General features: G+C 49.9%; 1 pseudogene; it reads left to right on the top strand.

The window, feature by feature from the left end:
• LOC123356693 overlaps positions 1-19,765 on the top strand; it is a 200,773-nt pseudogene that overhangs the window by 97,991 nt on the left and 83,017 nt on the right.

Genomic DNA, 19,765 nt, shown 5'->3' on the forward strand with positions numbered 1-19,765 from the left:
TGTTAACATGGGCCTCCCGGAGCCTCCATTTACCTGGTGCTGCTGTTCCGTGAATAGTGGGGCTGTGAGTGGGGCAGCAGGTCCTGAGTGTTGGACTCTTGCTCTTTCAGGGGCCGGTGACCTTCGAGGAGGTGGCTGTGTATTTCACCAGGGAAGAGGGGGCTCTGCTGGACCCCGCTCAGAGAGCCCTCTACAGGGATGTCATGCAGGAGAACTACGAGAATGTGACCTCGCTGGGTAAGGAGTCCTGTCCCCTGGGTTATTAGAAGCTGTGGGGTCTCTGAAGAACCTGAGCAGTAATAACTTTATACCTTTATTCGTCATCCAAGTTTTGACAAGTTTCCTTGTCCCCCTTTTTTTGCCTCATCTCCCACCCACTAGTATAATTTTTGGACATTTGCCTTTTTGGTGCCATCAGTCATTTGAAAATTGCATTGAATGTATCCTTACTGGCTACATTAATAACTACATTAATCACTGTAGCTTTCATGCCTTTTCCTCAGTGTAAGAGGAAAATACGTCGCCTGTAGAATTCTAAATTGAGTAAATAGGTGTGTGACTCATGCCTGGCTTGTGTGACAGTCAGATGAGCTCCTCTTTCGATAGGAGAGCGAATAATGTTCCCATTCAGGACCCCACGGGTGAAGGGAGAACAGAGCCGTGGGTGGGGAGGAGAACGGGGGAGTAGGTAATTCTGGGGTGCCAGGACATGGGGAGGACGTGTGCAGGGTTAGAGCTAAGCAGCAGCAGGGAGGGATGAGGTTGTGAGAGACGAGGAGGGAACACAAGAAGCTCCCAAGGTGCCGGGAGGTGGTGCCGGCTGAGAGTAATGGGAAGAAGGGGAGGGGAGTGTGGGGGAAGGGCACCCGGGAAGTGGGCTGGGTGGGTCAGTGGGAGGGAGGAGAGGTTTGGGGATCTAGAGCTGTGGGGGATCCCAGACCTTTAACCCCGAATCCCTGCCCAAGCCTTGTTGCTTTAGAGCCTCCACTCCAGTTTTATTTCTGTTCAGTTTCACTTCATTATACATTCCCCCCCCAATATTGTTATTTTAACTCTTGACCTCCCTCTCTCACTCATTAGCCCCCTCCCCGTATAACCTCCCCATCTCTGTGCACAGCGACCCCGGCCACCGACCCTGAGTCCTTGCTGCATCCTCCCGCCCAGAGCAGGGCCCCTTCCCAGGCACACATGGGCACTTTGTTGATGATGTCACAGGCTGGTGGTGTAGCCTGGACAGTGTTTACACCGATAAGATGACGTGTTGGGGTGCAGCTCGCCCTTGTACATGGCTACTCACCGTTAATGGAGGAGATGAAATTGGGTGAAACACACAGACACTTGATTTATAATTGAAATCATAGGCAAGGATCAATACACGTAACGATTAGAGTCAGAGAAGTATAGTAAAGAGGGGCTTGCACGGTGCGGACTTAAAAGCTATGGACACCAATGGAAACAAAGATCGAGGCGCAAGGGAGCCCATCAGACGAGAGGCCCTGCCTCAGTTTACACTGTCTCGGGGACCTGACAAAATGAAAAACTGGTAACTAGAAGACGTATTTTCTCTGGTTTCTTATGGAAATAGGATGGCGATATACCACATCTGCTCCTTTGCTCTGATTACAATAATGTCAATAGCTGCCCCAAACCATACCTGGCCTTTGGGAAGTCCATAATTAAGCATCAAGCCTCAATACTCATGATTTGCATCACTGATTTATTAATAATTCAAATATAGGAATGCATCCAAATGCTGAGATACTTCATAGCAAACTAATTGCTAGAGCCCGCCCCAGACTTCCTTCTTTCAGAATCCTGTGGCGTATTCCACCCGCTTGTGGTTCCTCATTAGTCTCTCTAAATGAGGGTGCGAAATATCTGACCTGGGATTGTCTCCTTAGGCCTATTCAGGTAAATCCCACACCTCCCACAAAGGCTCCACCTAATACAACACCACTGGCCATCACATACAGCCCCTCTCCAGTGCATTATCAACGATCTACAAGCTATCCTGGAAAATGATCCCTCACTCTCACAGAGCTTGGGAGGCAGGCCAGGTCCTCGCTTACAGACAACCCCCGAACCTGAAGCAAATACTCACCAGCAACTACACACCACACCACAGAAACACCAACCCAGGAACCAATCTCTGTAGCAAACCTCATTGCCTACTCTGTCCCCAGATCTACTCTAGCGACACCATCAGAGGACCCAACCACATCAGACACACCATCAAGGGCTCATTCACCTGCACGTCTACTAATGTGATAGATGCCATCAGGTGCCAGCAGTGCCCCTCTGCCATGTACATTGCCCAGACCGGACAGTCTCTAGGTAAAAGAATAAATGGACACAAATTGGACATCAGGAATGGTAACATACACAAGCCAGTAGGTGAACACTTCAATGTCCCTGGTCATTCTATAACAGATTTCAAAGTCACTATTCTTGAACAAAAAAACTTCAGAAACAGCCTTCGAAGAGAAACAGCAGAACTAAAATTCATTTTCAAATTTAACACCATTAATCTGGGCTTGAATAGGGACTGGGAGTGGCTGGCTCCTTACAGAAGCAGCTTCGCCTCTCTTGGAATTGACACCTCCTCATCTATTATTGGGAGTGGGCTACATCCACCCTGATTGAATTGGCCCTGTCAACACTGGTTCTCCACTTGTGAGGTAACTCCCTCCTCCTCCTGTGTCAGTATATAATGCCTGCATGTATAACTTTCACTCCATGCACCTGAAGAAGTGAGGTTGTTTTACCCACGAAAGCTTATACCCAAATAAATCTGTTAGGCTTTAAGGTGCCACCAGACTCCTTGATGTTTTTGTGGATACAGACTGACACGGCTACCCCCGATACTTGACAATTCTAACATATCCTAACATAATTCTCTAACCAATTATATCCCACTACGTAATTTACTCACACCTAGCAACATGAATTTTACAGCAGATAGAAACAATTAGCGAACCAGACTGATTAACAAGGTAAAAGTGGTGACCATAAAGATAAGACAATAAAGAAAAGAGAGTTTGACAACCACAGCCATTGATAAGGGATTTATTGCCAGAGAGGATGATTTATAATAATAATACTAACTCTTCTGCCACTTTGAGCCAAGGAAGCTGGCCTTGGTATTCTACTGCTTAAAAATGAGCAGGGATTACAACCATGGAATATTCTTTGTGACGAGTATCCCACAAATTCCACTGACCTCCCTTGTTTTCTTTGCCTGGAGTAGGGTTTCCAATTTCCAAACCTGATGTGATCTCGCAGCTGGAACGAGGGGAAGAGCCGTGGGTCCCGGACCTCCAGGCCTCTGAGAAAGAAGTGCTCCCGAGAGCTGCCTGCACAGGTGAGGACTTGGTTAAACCAACTCAACAACTGTTTAGGAATGCAGGAAACATTTGGGATGCCCTACAAAGACCCTGTGAGCTCTCCAAGCTCAGGATTGTTCCCTGCAGATGTGGAATCATTATGGCAGATGTCACTCATGGCTTCCCTCCTATTCTGACTGACAACTTGCAGCAGGTCCCTCCCCGGTCTCGCTTTCCCTTGAGTGTTCTGGTGAGATGTGGACCAAAACTGATCCCTTCCTCTCTCCTCTGGGGAAGGGTTTGGGGAAAATCAGCTCCTGATAGGTTTGAACTCTCCCACACATATTGTGGTTTGTTCATCCCTTTTTCCATTCCTCTCTCTGAGATTTCCTTTCTTTCTGGCACAGGGAGTGACCTGTGTCTGGATTCTCTCTGTCTCCCATCAGGTGATGGGATGGTGAGTGAGAATGAGAAGGAGAAACTCCAGCAGGAAGACGCTGAGCAAGTAGAACCACATGGAACGTTATCAGGAAGATCCAAAGGGAATGTTTCCAGGAGTTGTGCACTCCCAGAAAAAGCCAAAGCCTGTGAGACGCAGCAGATGCCAGAGGAAAACTTCAGTAGCCACTCAGACCTTATAACCTGCGAGAGAATCCACTTGGAAGGGAGACGCTACACATGCCATGAGTGTGGGAAAAGCTTCAGTGGGACCTCTGCCCTTATCAGACATCACAGAACCCACACTGGAGAGAAGCCCTACACGTGCCCTGAGTGCGGGAAAAGCTTTAAGGACAGCTCTGCCCTGAGCAAACATGGAAGAATCCACACGGGTGAGAAACCTTATGGATGCGCTGAGTCCGGGAAAAGCTTCATTCATAGTTCAGCCCTCATCTCACATCGTAGAATCCACTCAGGAGAGACGCCCTACACATGCGCTGAGTGCGGGAAAAGCTTCAGTCAGCGCTCAAACCTTATCGCACATCAGAGAACGCACACAGGAGAAAGGCTCTACACGTGCTCTGAGTGCGGGAAAAGCTTTAAACACAGCTCTGCCCTGAGCAGACATAGGGGAATCCACACGAGTGATAAACTTTATGAATGCTCTGAGTGCGGGAAATGCTTTAGTCAGTGTTTCAACCTTATCAGACATCAGAGAATCCACACAGGGGAGACGCCCTACACATGCACTGAGTGCGGGAAAAGCTTCAGGCGACACTCAAACCTTATCGCACATCAGAGAACCCACACAGGAGAGAAGCCCTACACGTGCTCTGAGTGCGGGAAACGCTTTAATCACAGCTCTACCCTGAGCGCACATAGGAGAATCCACACGGGTGAGAAACCTTATGGATGCTCTGAGTGCGGGAAAAGCTTCAGTCATAGTTCAGCCCTCATCTCACATCGTAGAATCCACTCAGGAGAGACGCCCCACACGTGCTCTGAGTGCGGGAAAAGCTTCATTCATAGTTCATCCCTCATCTCACATCGTAGAATCCACACAGGAGAGATGCCCTACACGTGCTCTGAGTGCGGGAAACGCTTTAATCACAGCTCTGTCCTGAGCGCACATAGGAGAATCCACACGGGTGAGAAACCTTATGGATGCTCTGAGTGCGGGAAAAGCTTTAGTCAGCGTTCACACCTTATCAAACATCAGAGACGCCACACAGGGGAGACGCCCTACACATGTGCTGAGTGCGGGAAAAGCTTCATTCATAGTTCATCCCTCATCTCACATCATAGAATCCACACAGGAGAGACGCCCCACACGTGCTCTGAGTGCGGGAAAAGCTTCAGGCGACGCTCAAACCTTATCGCACATAAGAGAATCCACACAGGAGAGACGCCCTACACATGCTCTTAGAGCGGGTAAAGCTTCAATTGGAGTTCAAACCTTATCACGCATCAGAGAATCCACACAGGGGAGATGCCCTTCACATGCTCTGAGTTCGGGAAAAGCCTCAAAAATAGCTCACACCTTATTAGACATCGGAAAATCCACACGAGAGACCTGTAACACATGCCTTGATTAGGGCTGGCCAAAGTTGGTTGGTTTTTTTTAATAATCACATTTGCTAATTCTCACCTAGTGATCTGTGCACCATCTTCACTGTGGTCTCTCAGCTCCACCAGATGAGTTGCCTGCTTCTGCCTTTTGCAGGTCACCCTTCTTTGGGGTCAGTCCTGTGATCTTTTTTATCAACTCCTTTCCTTCTGAGTCATAGGAGTGTGTGTCCCTCCAGCCAGGAATGTTCATCAGCTCCAGGTGGGGTACCCTGAGGCAAAAACTACCTGTGCCTGACATCCACTAGGGCTGCACATGGCGTTGGCTGCTCAAGTGAGTGATCTTGGGGTAAAAAGACAATTATAGTTGTAGAGCAGATGCAGCGCAGGTGCAGGGGTTGGCATTAGCTTTCCCCGTGACCTGACCCAAACTCCATCACTTTTCCTAGTCTAAACTGTGATTTTTTTCCTGCTTTGACCTCCTGAGGTCCCTTCCAACCCTGAGATTCTATCATTCTGTTATAATGTCCTTAAGTCTTGTCAAGTAGTGTCCGGCTAAGCACCATTAGGCCTCAACCTTCCAGAAGTTGTAAGAAGCGAGTACAGTTGAATCCTGCAAGCATGAGCATAATCTAGCTAGGAAGCTTTATCGACTAAAAAGGAAACTCTGTAAAGATAGATACAGGCTTGTGGTTACTATGCTGTGCAACCAAATACCTCTTTAATCTGACTTGAGCATTTTTGAGTCCAGCAAATTGACCACAATTAGTCGCATAGAGTAGAGCTGAGCTGAGCACAGGTGCACAGTTCAGAAGTTCAAAACAACTGCAAATACCTCACTGAAACATTTGGCCACCTTTATTGGTTGACCTGTTTTAAAACACGGCCAGCAAATACTGTATAAAAAGAGTTTAAAGGTGTGTGTGTGCGTGCGTACGTACGTACCTACCTAAAAGAGGTCACCCTTTGTCGGGCTCCACATACACCCCTGAACCAAAGGGACTTGTGCTTCACCGACTATCTGTGCCTGGCCAGTGCAGGAAACAGTCAACTGAAGGTAATGTATCTTTGGAGGAATGCAGGGTAAGGTTTCAGAGTGGCAAGGTCTGGTTGTGCTCGAGCTAGTTAATCTTAAATCTGTATTAATATTACAGTTTAATTATATTGGCAAATTGTTTAAGTTGTTTAAAAATAGTATTAGTCAATAGTTAATCAATATATAACAACTGTATATGTGTTGTGCCTTGCTGAAAGCAGGTACGGCGCAGGTGAAGCTGGTAGTTTATAAATCATCATAGCTTTAAAGTCGCTGTGCCTGTCTTCAGTATAAGTTACCATCAAGTTTATCACAAAAGTCCATCAAAGTTTATAAGTTGTTAGCTAAGGTTATAGGTAGGTTGAGGTCAGTACCATATAGTGAATCAATGTCTTAGTATTGCATAGAGAATTGTATTTGTTGGGGGTGGTTACAGTGCGTGTGAAGTTGCTGGGCAATCGGTAACAGTAGCATTGCACGTGCTTGTAACTATTTTCAGTATTTACCTTTGATATGTGCACTTACCGGAACAGGCAGTTAATGCACAATATTACGTGGACTTGTGCTTGTCTCCAGTCTAACTTGCCATTTGTATTAATCCTCACTCAGTGCTGGTCTTTACTTCTGTTTTTCTTATTCTGTCTGTGTTGTCATTAGAAACCTTTCTGGAGGAATAATTAGTTGTTTGGTTTCTCTTTTGCGGACACTACTCAACCTCATTCCATCTGTGTTGGGTGGTGGGAAGTAGCGATCACCCAGAGCCCCACTAGGGCTCTGACGTCTGCCTCCTCCTTTCATTGACGTCTGCCTCTCCACGTAAACAAACCCTGAGCATCACGGTTATACTGTTCCCCCATTTCAAAGCCATTGTTAGTCATCGAGTTCCCCCCTTGGAAACCAATTGTTCCATTCCCAGTTGCTCTGCTGTTGCTTCAGGTTGTGCTGCAGAGCAGATACTTTTACTACCATTTTCCTCACTTAAAATGTATTGAACTATAAGGGACCTGCTTAATCTGGGGCTAATATTGCTACCTTCTGTCACTCTCCGCTAGCCCTCTGGCCTGACCCTTCACACGATACAGGCAGGAGAGAGAGAGCCTGGCAAAACAGCTCTCCCTTTTATCATGGCCTTTCTTCCCTCTTGGCTCCCCGCCCCCCTTCAGAGTCAGGTTAGCATTACCTCATCGCCGTCCCAAACTGCCCCAAGGAAAGGGGTGACTCCCTCCAGGGTCTAATGCAGGGATCTCAAACTCAGATCACCACCAGGGCCACATGAGGACTCGTACATTGGCCCGAGGGCTGCATCACTGACACCTTTACATATAAAGATTCAAAATCCCCTCCGCCACGGCCCTGCCTCCACTCCATCCCTTCCAGGAGGCCCTGCCCCACCCCTTTCCTGCCCCCATTCCAACCCCTTCCCCAAATCCCCACCCCTGCCCCACCGCCTCCCGAGTACACGGCTCCCCGCTCCTCCCCCTCCCTCCTGGAAAGCGCTAGGCGCCACCAAACAGCTATTTACCTCCAGGTGCTTCCCGCCACCAGGCAGAGGAGCGGGGAAGGGGCGCAGCGGTGAGGGGAGCTTGGCGGCAGCAGGAAATGACTCTCTGGGGGGCAGGGAGCTTGTTGGGCTGCCAGAAATAACTCAGCGGGCCGCATGTTTGAGACCCCTGGTCTAGCAGACTGTTTTGTTGCTGCCTAAGCGAGTGTCCGTTGTTCCCTGTGAGGCTGGGCGGGGTTTGTCCCATCCATGCCCTGATGAGGTGTGAACTGCCTCTCTGTTCTTGGAGAGTTTTTGCCTGGGCTTGCTTTAAGCCACGAGGATACATTTTCAGCCTCATAACTCTATATATGAAATTGTAACCTACAACCTTCCTATAACATTACAGTAACGATTACTGTAACAACCCCGCGCAGTGCATCCCGAGCCTTCCGATCACCCCAACATGACAAACTGTGCATTGGATACCACAGTCATTTTATAAAGATGGGGGTGTAGGGTGTCCCCCCGAGGTACAGAGCGTCACACATCCCCAAAACCATTCCTCTAATCCCCATCCCAACCCTCCTGTGAAAACAGAAGAGCCAGAGAGCATAGGCGGCAGGTTTGTATAATTTTTGGTGGGGCCCAAAATGGTGGTGCCCCCCCCACTCCCGCCTTGTAAGCCGATATAAAATGAAGCTACAACACGTCAGTGCCACAAGATTACAAGGTTGGAGAAGGGGTAGGGGGTTCCAGGGGCCAGTCAAGGGACAAGGAGCAGGGGGGGTTGGATCGGGCAGAGGTTCGGAGGGGCAGTCAGGGGACAGGCAGCAGTAGGATAGGCATGGGAGTCCAGGGGGTTTATCAGGGGACAGGTAGGGGGTGGGGTCCTGGGGGAAAGTTGGGTGGGGTCTCAGGAGGGGGCAGTTGGGGACAAGGAGAAGGGAGGCTTAGATAGGGGCTGGGGTCCCAAGGGGCAGTTAGGGGCAGTTGTCTCGGGAATGGGTAACGGGGGACAAGGACCAGTGGTGCTTAGATAGGGGGTGGGGGTCCTGGGGGGCAGTTGGGGCAGGGGTCTGGGGAGGGGGCAATGAGCGGCCAGGGGCTGGGATTCACCGGGCTCTGGGCTGCTGGCAGCCGCGGGGATCCCTGAGCCCTTTAAATCCCAGCCACCACGGCTGGGATTCAAAGGGCTCTGGGCTCTCTGCCCCTGCGGGCAGCCCAGAGCCCTCCGATTCCCAGCCGCGGCTGAGATTTAAAGGGCTCTGGGCTCCCCGCGGTTGCAGGCAGCCCAGAGCCCTGTGATTCCCGGCCGCGGCTGGGATTTAAAGGGCTCTGGGCTCCCCGCTGCTGCCGGCAGCCCAGAGCCCTCTGATTCCCAGCCACGGCTGGGATTTAAAGGGCTCTGGGCTCCCCGCGGTTGCAGGCAGCCCAGAGCCCTCTGATTCCCGGCCGCGGCTGGGATTTAAAGGGCTCTGGGCTCCCCGCGGTTGCAGGCAGCCCAGAGCCCTCTGATTCCCGGCCGCGGCTGGGATTTAAAGGGCTCTGGGCTCCCCGCGGGTGCAGGCAGCCTAGAGCCCTGTGATTCCCGGCCGCGGCTGGGATTTAAAAGGCTCTGGGCTCCCCGCTGCTGCCGGCAGCTCAGAGACCTCTGATTCCCAGCCGCGGCTGGGATTTAAAGGGCTCTGGGCTCCCTGCCACAGCGGGCAGTCCAGAGACCTCTGATTCCCAGCCGCGGCTGAGATTTAAAGGGCTCTGGGCTCCCCGCGGTTGCAGGCAGCCCAGAGCCCTCTGATTCCCGGCCGCAGCTGGGATTTAAAGGGCTCTGGGCTCCCCGCGGTTGCAGGCAGCCCAGAGCCCTCTGATTCCCAGCCGCGGCTGGGATTTAAAAGGCTCTGGGCTCCCCGCAGCAGCGGGCAGCCCAGAGCCCTCTGATTCCCAGCCGCGGCTGAGATTTAAAGGGCTCTGGGCTTCCCGCTGCTGCCGGCAGCCCAGAGCCCTCTGATTCCCAGCCGCAGCTGGTAATAATAGGGCTCTGGGCTCCCTGCCGCAGCGGGCAGCCCAGAGCCCTCTGATTCCCGGCCGTGGCTGGGATTTAAAGGGCTCTGGGCTCCCCGCAGTTGCAGGCAGCCCGGAGCCCCCTGATTCCCAGCCGCGGCTGGGATTTAAAGGGCTCTGGGCTCCCCGCGGTTGCAGGCAGCCCACAGCCCTCTGATTCCCAGCTGCGGCTGGGATTTAAAAGGCTCTGGGCTCCCCGCCGCAGCGGGCAGCCCAGAGCCCTCTGATTCCCGGCCACGGCTGGGATTTAAAAGGCTCTGGGCTCCCCGCCGCAGCGGGCAGCCGAGAGCCCTCTGATTCCCAGCCGCGGCTGAGATTTAAAGGGCTCTGGGCTCCCCGCGGTTGCAGGCAGCCCAGAGCCCTCTGATTCCCGGCCGCGGCTGGGATTTAAAGGGCTCTGGGCTCCCCGCGGTTGCAGGCAGCCCAGAGCCCTCTGATTCCCGGCCGCGGCTGGGATTTAAAGGGCTCTGGGCTCCCCGTGGTTGCAGGCAGCCCAGAGCTCTCTGATTCCCGGCCGCGGCTGGGATTTAAAAGGCTCTGGGCTCCCCGCAGCAGCGGGCAGCCCAGAGCCCTCTGATTCCCAGCCGCGGCTGAGATTTAAAGGGCTCTGGGCTTCCCGCTGCTGCCGGCAGCCCAGAGCCCTCTGATTCCCAGCTGCGGCTGGGATTTAAAGGGCTCTGGGCTCCCTGCCGCAGCGGGCAGCCCAGAGCCCTCTGATTCCCGGCCGTGGCTGGGATTTAAAGGGCTCTGGGCTCCCCGCAGTTGCAGGCAGCCCGGAGCCCCCTGATTCCCAGCTGCGGCTGGGATTTAAAAGGCTCTGGGCTCCCCGCCGCAGCGGGCAGCCCAGAGCCCTCTGATTCCCGGCCACGGCTGGGATTTAAAAGGCTCTGGGCTCCCCGCAGCAGCGGGCAGCCGAGAGCCCTCTGATTCCCAGCCGCGGCTGAGATTTAAAGGGCTCTGGGCTCCCCGCGGTTGCAGGCAGCCCAGAGCCCTCTGAATCCCTGCCGCGGCTGGGATTTAAAAGGCTCTGGGCTCCCCGCAGCAGCGGGCAGCCCAGAGCCCTCTGATTCCCGGCCGCGGCTGGGATTTAAAGGGGCAAAACCTAGCTCCAAATATTGGTGGAGCAGAGCCCCTGATTTTGAATATTCCTGGGGCTTTAGCTCCACGAGCCCATATAAGTTGGCGCCCATGCCAGAGAGGTGCTGTCTCTAATTCACCTGAGGAATAAATGCCCTGTTCTCAGAGGAAGCAGACAACATGGCCCATGTTAATTCTGCTGTCCTCCACACAGAAATCTCACAGGCGCCGGACACTTATCATCTTGGTTTTGTGGGCTTACCCTCTGCAGAACCAGACATGGAGCACATCAAGGCTTTCAGGATTCATGGCAGGGGATACTTACAATGGGAGGCTACAGGTGCAGAAATTTCTCTGGTTAAGCAGAATGTAATTCAAGAAGGTAACACAGCCAGCACTTTTATTAGTAGGAGATTACGGGATTCTTGTGCCTTTTGACCCAAATGCACATCGTAACTGATGGTTTTAAAGTCTATTGCCATTGCCATGCTCATTGGAAATGATTTTTCAGTGCAGCTCAGACTGTTAGGGTGTATATGCGCAGCAAGAAGAAATACAATGCTGGGACCCCATATGGAAACAGTAAAGCCCCATGAACTGCTGAACGAATGGGAGAGTCTCTCTTTAACGGCTCGGCAGGAGGGGGAAGCAGCATTCTTCCAGGTGTGGGGGAGCTGGAGACCAGTTCCTGCACTGCAGCTGAAGGCACCATCACCTCAGGAAGGGACGGGGATAAAGTGCCTGTCAGTTAGAAAACCATCCAGGCTGTTAGCTGTGATCCCTTTGCAGCAGAACGGGGGTCATAGACTGCTGAAGAGAGCACAGAGGGGGGCGCCCAGAGAAGGAAACAGGGGAAGGAATAGTGGAAGTACATGAATGTCTCCTTACTGGTCACGTGGGAAAGGATGCCTGGGCAGAGTGGCTGATTCAGCATCTCTGCACCCAGGCACTCGGCCTGTGACTCGGGTTCAGAGAGGACGGACTGTGAAACTGACCTCCCGAAGGGGAGCAGGCACACAGCTGACTTCTCGGGGATAGAGAAAGGGGTGATGGAGGGTACCCCAATCCAGCTCCCAGTTTTTCAGGACACCGGTCCTGATATGCTCGTGGAAATTAACTGTCTCTTTAAGACAGGATGCAAATTCTACTGAAGAAATACTTGTCTGTAAGAATGCAAATGACCCAATTGGCAGAGGGGAGGAGGGCTTCCCCCGTGGTTGGTAAGACACAGAAAGCAGCCGAGGGAGATGCAAATTGAATGTTTTATCCTTACCAGTGAGTTTGTCTGAAGTGCTGGAGAAATCTGCTCAGGTTACAAAGGTTGGGGCATGTCCACTTCCCTTTGACAAAGTGGCGCACTAGGTAATGAACTTACAGCGGCCAGGCTTCTGACCAGTGCAAAATGGGACCGTTCTGGGGGGAATTGGCTGGAACCTATTGATGGTTCCTGGGTGGCAGGGACGCAGCTGGGTGTGTCCCCATCTGGCTGGCTGTGTAAGTGCACTGCCTGTCCAAGCCTTGGAGCTTGACATCAGCATCACAGTGTGAGAGGCAGCCCGGCTTGGTGGGTTTGGAGGGCTCAGGTTTCACCACGGGGACCCCCTTAGTGCGCCCCCCACCCAGTGCAATCCACACTAAGGCACTCCTTCCCCCTCTGACCCAGCTCGAGACCTCACTGGGGCTTTCATAAGCAGAAATTTAACAGCTTGTCACCGAATAGTTTACAGACTTCACAGAACGGGAAGTACATATTCAAGCATTTCAGAGGGCAGAGTTTAAGGGATAATTCAGCTATGGAGAAGTTTTCTAGCTGGTGCTTTCCCTGTGTGGATTCCACAGGCAATCAACACTGGTGCACTCGCTGACACAAGCCTGCATCTTGGTCCTTATGGTTGACAATTCCAGCTTACTCCACTTTATGGTGCATCTCCGGAGATCTCTGGGCAAATCAGGGTGAAGTATGCCTGGGATACTGACAACATGACCCAATGCAGTTGGAATGAGGCAAACTTTGGCTTAACATCATTTTGGAAAATTCTTCTCTAATTAACAGTTTTCTTAAAGTATCCATGAAAACCACATTCAGTGTAGATGTACGAACCCCAAAGAGAAATGTGAAAAAACACTAAGGCCAGTTTTGAGGACGTCTCCACAGCCTGGCCTAATGGTTCAATAGCTACGCTTTAATATCTGGCCTGACTACTGATAAAAATAACTGGTCGCAGATGTTTTTAACAAAAAGAACAAAACAAAAAAAAACTCACTAGTAATGGCCAATGCGTCCATCATCTTTCTTATAAATATATGTGGACATCTCATCATAGGAGTCATGTCTCTCCTTTGCTAACAGGAACTAGGTAAGCCGTACACTCTAACTGGGTAAAAGGTTACACAACTCTCTCCTTGAGTTGTCCTCTGAACAGAAATTGACTTTAGCTTGTCAAAATAAATTCCGTTTGAAATGGAAGTAATTAAAGTCTATACTGATCTGTATTCTCATCCACATGATTTCTCTCCCATATACCATCACTGCAATCTTTGGAGAATGGTTTTATTTCACAATTCCTTACTAATAAGGGGTAAAAGACATCAAATAAGCTTTTAAGGATTAGCTACTGTTTCCTCTATTACTAATTAAAAGATAAATATAATCAGAAAGATATTGGAAAGATTAAAGTTATCACATAATTAGTCTCTTGTTTGTTAACAAATAATGAACTTCATGTTTAATTTCATTGTCAGTGGTAACAATAACATAATCAAAGATTACACAATCTTATAATAATGTTACTTTCCTTCAATTCCATTTAAAACCCAATTCCACCAAGTGAACCCTTCTGTAAGCTTGTGGTTTACACCCATATAGGTGCCTTCCATTTCTGGAAGTTAATCTCTGGTTTTTCTGCCATAAGTGTTGGTCAAAGGGGTCTCACTCTATGTGGGAAGGTTTGCAACATGAGAAAAACCAATTCTATTCTATTTTCACACTTTTAATCTTTCCAAGGAGATGAAGATGGAGATGTGATGCAAAGACATAAAACACAGGACCAAAACTAAGAGACTAAGCATAAAATCAGGACTCCACATTCATATATCCTGCAGTCTGAACGTGGAGCTTGGCAGACTCATTCCCTAATGGGTTATCATCACTTACACAGAAGGAAAGTCCTTATTGTCCAACAGTGCAGCCAGATTGGGATCCGTGAGGAAGGAACGTCCTGAGAAAAAGAGCTGATGCCTTCACTTTGCCTTGTGAAACTTCGGATTCAAATGGTAAAGGACAGTTATTCTCAATCTAACCAGGGCATCTTTGGGACACTAATCAATGCCACTGAACTAGGGAGTTGTGTTCTAAACACAGTGTTACATGGACCGTAGCTCGCCACAGCTTTCATCTCACTGGGTGCCTGCTGTTTCTACCTGTGTTCTTGCCAAATCCTTGGTCTTGATGGGGGCAAATTGACATTTCTCTGGAGAAGAATCCTTTACCAAACCATCCAAAATCTCAAAAGTGCTGGTGAGGAATGGCTTCTCCAAATATGCTCAGTTTATTTTTTTAATCTGCTGGAACAGGTCTAAATTAGAAACTAAATATACGTCTGGATGAGAATCACTATACGGTACAAGACGTGGGGGGGGGGGGTTATTCAAAAAGCGTAAACTTTCTGCAGCTGTCCCATATTAAACACTCATTTCATTTTATACACATTGGAAGCATCGCAAAGGGTGAGTTCAAAAACAACAAAACACTTCTATTTCCCCCACACCTGCTTTGCCAGAGACAGCACTTCTCTCTGTTAGGATTAGCTAGGAGATATCTTCAGGAGTCTCCACCTCTAAGGCCTGGGTAACAACTAGAGTTGCCAACCCTGCCGTAGTGGCCAGGGGTCTCCCAGAATTGGCCTTAATCTCCCGGTGGCTATTAAAAGCCATCCAGGAGATTTTAGTAGGCTGCTAAAAGTCCAGTGGGCAGTGCAGCAGAGCTAAGGCGGGCTCCCTGTCTGCCCTGGCTCTACGCGATTCCCGGAAGCGACTGGGAAGTCCCTCTGTCTCTTAGGTGCAGCGGTGGCCAGGGGGTCTCTGCGCACTGCTCCCACCCAGAGCACCCACTCTGCAGCTCCCATTGGCCAGGAACTGTGGCCAATGGGAGCTGCGGGGGCGGTGCCTGCAGGCAGGGGCAGCACGCAGAGCTGCCTGTCACCGTGCCTCAGTCACAACCGAGGATACCAAATTCAGGACATACTGCTCAGGAACAGGACAGATACACCACAAAACTGGTGGCTATTCTCCCATAAGAAAGATCATTTGAGCGGATACACACTGCGAGGTGACTTTTGTCAGGGAAAATACCCGGTTTTGGTGACAAAATACATCCACCCTCAAGAGAGATTTATGTCTTTTTTTTCCTCTACGTTTTTGTCGACAAACTGCACGTGTAGACACCACTTTTCATTTCATCGCTTTAATCGACCTTCAGAAGGTGTCCCACGATGTCCATCCTGACCGCTCTGGTCAGCAGTTTGAACTCCATCGCCCCGCAGCCAGGTAAACAACCATCTGCTCCTCCCTCTTAGAAGCCCCAGGAATTTTTGAACTTCCTTTGCCTGTTTGCTCAGGGTGGAGAAGTCGCATCACATCTTCCCAGGTGACTATGGTGGGTTATCGCAGCAAACGCTCTCCCGCTTGGACCACTGCGGAGCTGCTGGTTCTGCTCAGTATATGAGGAGCGGAGGCTGCGCTTCAGACGTGGGAATTGGGATACCTAGGGGTAGATTGCTCGAGGCTTGTGCGAAAAGGGCTGTGATCGGAACACGCTGCAGTGCAGAGCGAAGATAAAGGAGCAGAGGCAGGCGTACCATAAAATGAGAGAGGCAAACCGTTGTTCAGGTGCTGCACCTAAGACCTGCCTGTTCTATAAGGAGCTGGATGCTATCTTCAGTGGCGAACCCACCTCCATCGCGAAGAGGCCCGTGGATACTTCAGAGGGCACAGAGGTGGCGGAAAGGGGACCTAACCCGGAGGACGAAGTTTTGGATGAAGAGGGGGAGTTAGATGAGGGTGTGCAGCTCCTGGTGGAGTCGCCCGGTGGGGCAGACAGCCAGGAACTGTTCTCCACTCCAGAGGTGTCTAGCCAGTCTCAGCGGTTGCTCTCCGGGGAGCAAGAAGTAGGAGAGGAGACGCCTGGTAAGTGGCTGTGGCCTGTGTAGTGCGGAGGTGGGTTCTGGTTACAGAAATGTGGGAAGCTGGCTGTGTGTCCGTGACCTGGACATTTTCCTGTGTAGCTAATCGGTGCGGTGGAACAGGGTGTTGATGCACGCCGAGATCTCACAGGAATCCTCCAGAGAGATCTCCAGGAGAGTTTCCTGGAGGTAATCGGCAATCCTCTGCCGAAGGGTTCCATGGCAGAGCAGCTTTGTTCCTTCCCTCATTGTAGGAAACTTTCCTGTCTCTCATGCACTTTTCATAGATTCATAGACTCTAGGACTGGCAGGGACCTCGAGAGGTCATCGAGTCCAGTCCCCTGCCCTCGTGGCAGGACCAAATACTGTCTAGACCATCCCTGATAGACATTTATCTAACCTACTCTTAAATATCTCCAGAGATGGAGATTCCACAACCTCCCTAGGGAATTTATTCCAGTGTTTAACCACCCTGACAGTTGGGAACTTTTTTCTAATGTCCAACCTAAACCTCCCTTTGCTGCAGTTTAAGCCCATTGCTTCTTGTTCTATCCTTAGAGGCTAAGGTGAACACGTTTTCTCCCACCTCCTTATGACACCCTCTTAGATACCTGAAAAATTCTGTCATGTCCCCTCTCAGTCTTCTCTTTCCAAACTAAACAAACCCAGTTCTTTCAGCCTTCGTTCATAGGTCATGTTCTCTAGACCTTTAATCATTCTTGTTACTCTTCTCTGGACCCTCTGGATTTCTCCACATCTTCCTTGAAATGTGGTGCCCAGAACTGGACACAATACTCCAGCTGAGGCCTGACCAGCGCAGAGTAGAGCGGAAGAATGACTTCTCGTGTCTTGCTCACAACACACCTGTGAATGCATCCCAGAATCACGTTTGCTGTTTTTCCAACAGCATCACACTGTTGACTCATATTTAGCTTGTGGTCCCCTATAACCCCTAGATCCCTTTCCGCCGTACTCCTTCCTAGACAGTCTCTTCCCATTCTGCATGTGTGAAACTGATTGTTCCTTCCTAAGTGGAGCACTTTGCATTTGTCTTTATTAAACTTCATCCTGTTTACCTCAGACCTTTTCTCCAATTTGTCCAGATCGTTTTGAAGTTTGACCCTATCCTCCAAACCAGTTGCAATCCCTCCCAGTTTGGTATCATCTGCAAACTTAATAAGCGTACTTTCTATGCCAATACTGAAGTCGTTGATGAAGATATTGAACAGAGCCGGTCCCAAAACAGACCCCTGCGGAACCCCACTTGTTCTACCTTTCCAGCAGGATTGGGAACCATTAATAACGACTCTCTGAGTACGGTTATCCAGCCAGTTATGCACCCACCTTATAGTAGCCCCATCTAAGTTGTATTTGCCTAGTTTATCGATAAGAATATCATGTGAGACCGTATCAAATGCCTTACTAAAGTCTAGGTATACCACATCCACCGCTTCTCCCTTATCCACAAGACTCGATATCCTATCAAAGAAAGCTATCGGATTTGTTTGACATGATTTGTTCTTTGAGTCCCTTCAGTATTAATAGGTCAATACCATCTAGTCCTGGTGACTTATTAATGTTTAAATTAACAATTTGTTCCAAAACCACCTCTATCAGCACCTCACTCTGGGAGTTTTCCTGAGATTTACCAGCTACAAAGAATGGCTGAGGTGTAGGAAAGTCCCTCACTTCCTCTGCAGTGAATATTGATGCAAATGATTCATTCAGCTACCCTGTGTCACAGAGCCCCCGGGCGATGCTCTGGAACTGCTCCCCACCAAGCCAGGCAGGACTTTGGGGAGCCTCCTCTCCCTTGGAGCAGACTGTCTGCAGGGCAAGAAGCTCACACGGCTTCACCTCCTGGGTCTCTCCTTGGGGCATTCAGCATCCTCTGCCCCTCCGTGCGCTTCCCCCAGTGAGTCTGCCCAGGCGGGGTCCTGGGGGGGCACAGGGTCCTGCACCCCCACTTCGCCTTTCTAATCTCCCTGAACATTTCATAATCACCATCCTAGTCAGATGGTCAATAGCATATTCCTACTGCTACACTCTTATTGTTCAAGCGTGGAATTTCTATCAGTAGAGATTCTATGGCAAGTTTGATTCATTCCATTGTATTTATTTTATTTGACTCTATGCTTTCTTTCACATGTAGTGCCAACTATCCATTGCTGGCCTGAGACCCGGTCAAACCCCTGCACCCATATTAAACCAGCCTTGGGTGAAACTCAGGACATTCACCATTAAAATGGGAAAAAAGGAATGTTCTGGTGCTGATAAAGCCCCCCCACCTCCGGAATGTCCCTAACGAGAGTTATAACCACCCGGGTGGTAAAGGGGAGACACCCCAGCGCTGGGAAATTTGGGCGGCTACAGAAAGAGACTCGACAAATGGTAAGAGAAGCTCTGACCGTCGTTTTTATGCTGACCATCTGCACAAGTAGAGAAGGTCACAGCTAAGTTACAATTCGGGTGTGAAAGATACAATGTGAAAAAACGTGGCTGGGAAGGAGGACAGTGTAGGATAATGTGCTCGGTTTAGTAAATTTGAAGGTGGTAGCTAGTTTTACTGATATAACGCAAATGAAAAGCAATGTTCTTTGGGAATCAACCTCGGACTGCAGTACAACAAGCTGCAAAACTTCGTACCCACTACACGATCAGGACGTGTATGGGCGCTGGGAACCCGTAGAGGATGGATCCTGACTGGCCATCGGCTGAAATTTGTCTGTGTAAGGAGAGTGGTGAGCCTAAGAGATTTGCTTGGTATTTGTGTTGTGTGAGTGTTTCTAATAAATAGATGTTTAGAGAACAGCTGCGTAAGGCTCTTTCACTGGGAAAAGGTTCTCTAGACCCATAGAGCCCCGTGGGTAAGGATGTCTTAAACTCCGATCCCGTGGTAGGGGAGAGGTGGGGTGTGTGGGTAAAACCACCAGCACAACCCACTCTGCCATTCCTGTATATTTTGTATTGTGATATTACCGTGTCCCACTGATTATCATCATTCCACCAAGTTCGGTAATACCTGTTTTAATCAATCTCCTCATTTAAAACCAGGCATTCAAGTACACTCCTTTGAGAATTTAGCCTTCTTGCATTTGTATACAGCAACCTATCACATTTGTCAATATTTAGTTGTCTGCCTTCATGTGATGTAATTGAATAGGACTCTTTTTATTTCACAGTTTCTCTTCTGCTACTACCTCTATTTTATGAACTTTTATCCTCTACTCTTTACTAGGATATACAGAATCCCCACTCAGCGATCGTCCCCTAAGGGATGGCTCTGTCTGACCCATGTGTTCCTTCACACCGATTGCCATTCCCCCAGCCTGTAGTTTAATATGCCCTTTATGAACTCTTTAATTTTACATGCCAGAAGTCTGGTTCCATTTTGATTTGGGTGAACCCCATCCTTCCTGTATAGGCTCCTCCTTTCCTGAGAGTTCCCCTAATAACCCTCAAACCCTCCTCCCTACACCATCATACAATGATGAGTCAAAAGAGAGTGACTTTCACATGTGCAGCAGATGAAGATCTTTTAAAGCTAGAGGGCCTTCAGCCATCTGCTGTCACAGTAATGGGTTGGCTCCCGAGAACGTGCCGT

The sequence above is a fragment of the Mauremys mutica genome, chromosome 26, assembly GCF_020497125.1.
Source record: "Mauremys mutica isolate MM-2020 ecotype Southern chromosome 26, ASM2049712v1, whole genome shotgun sequence".
Lineage (NCBI taxonomy): Eukaryota > Metazoa > Chordata > Testudines > Geoemydidae > Mauremys > Mauremys mutica.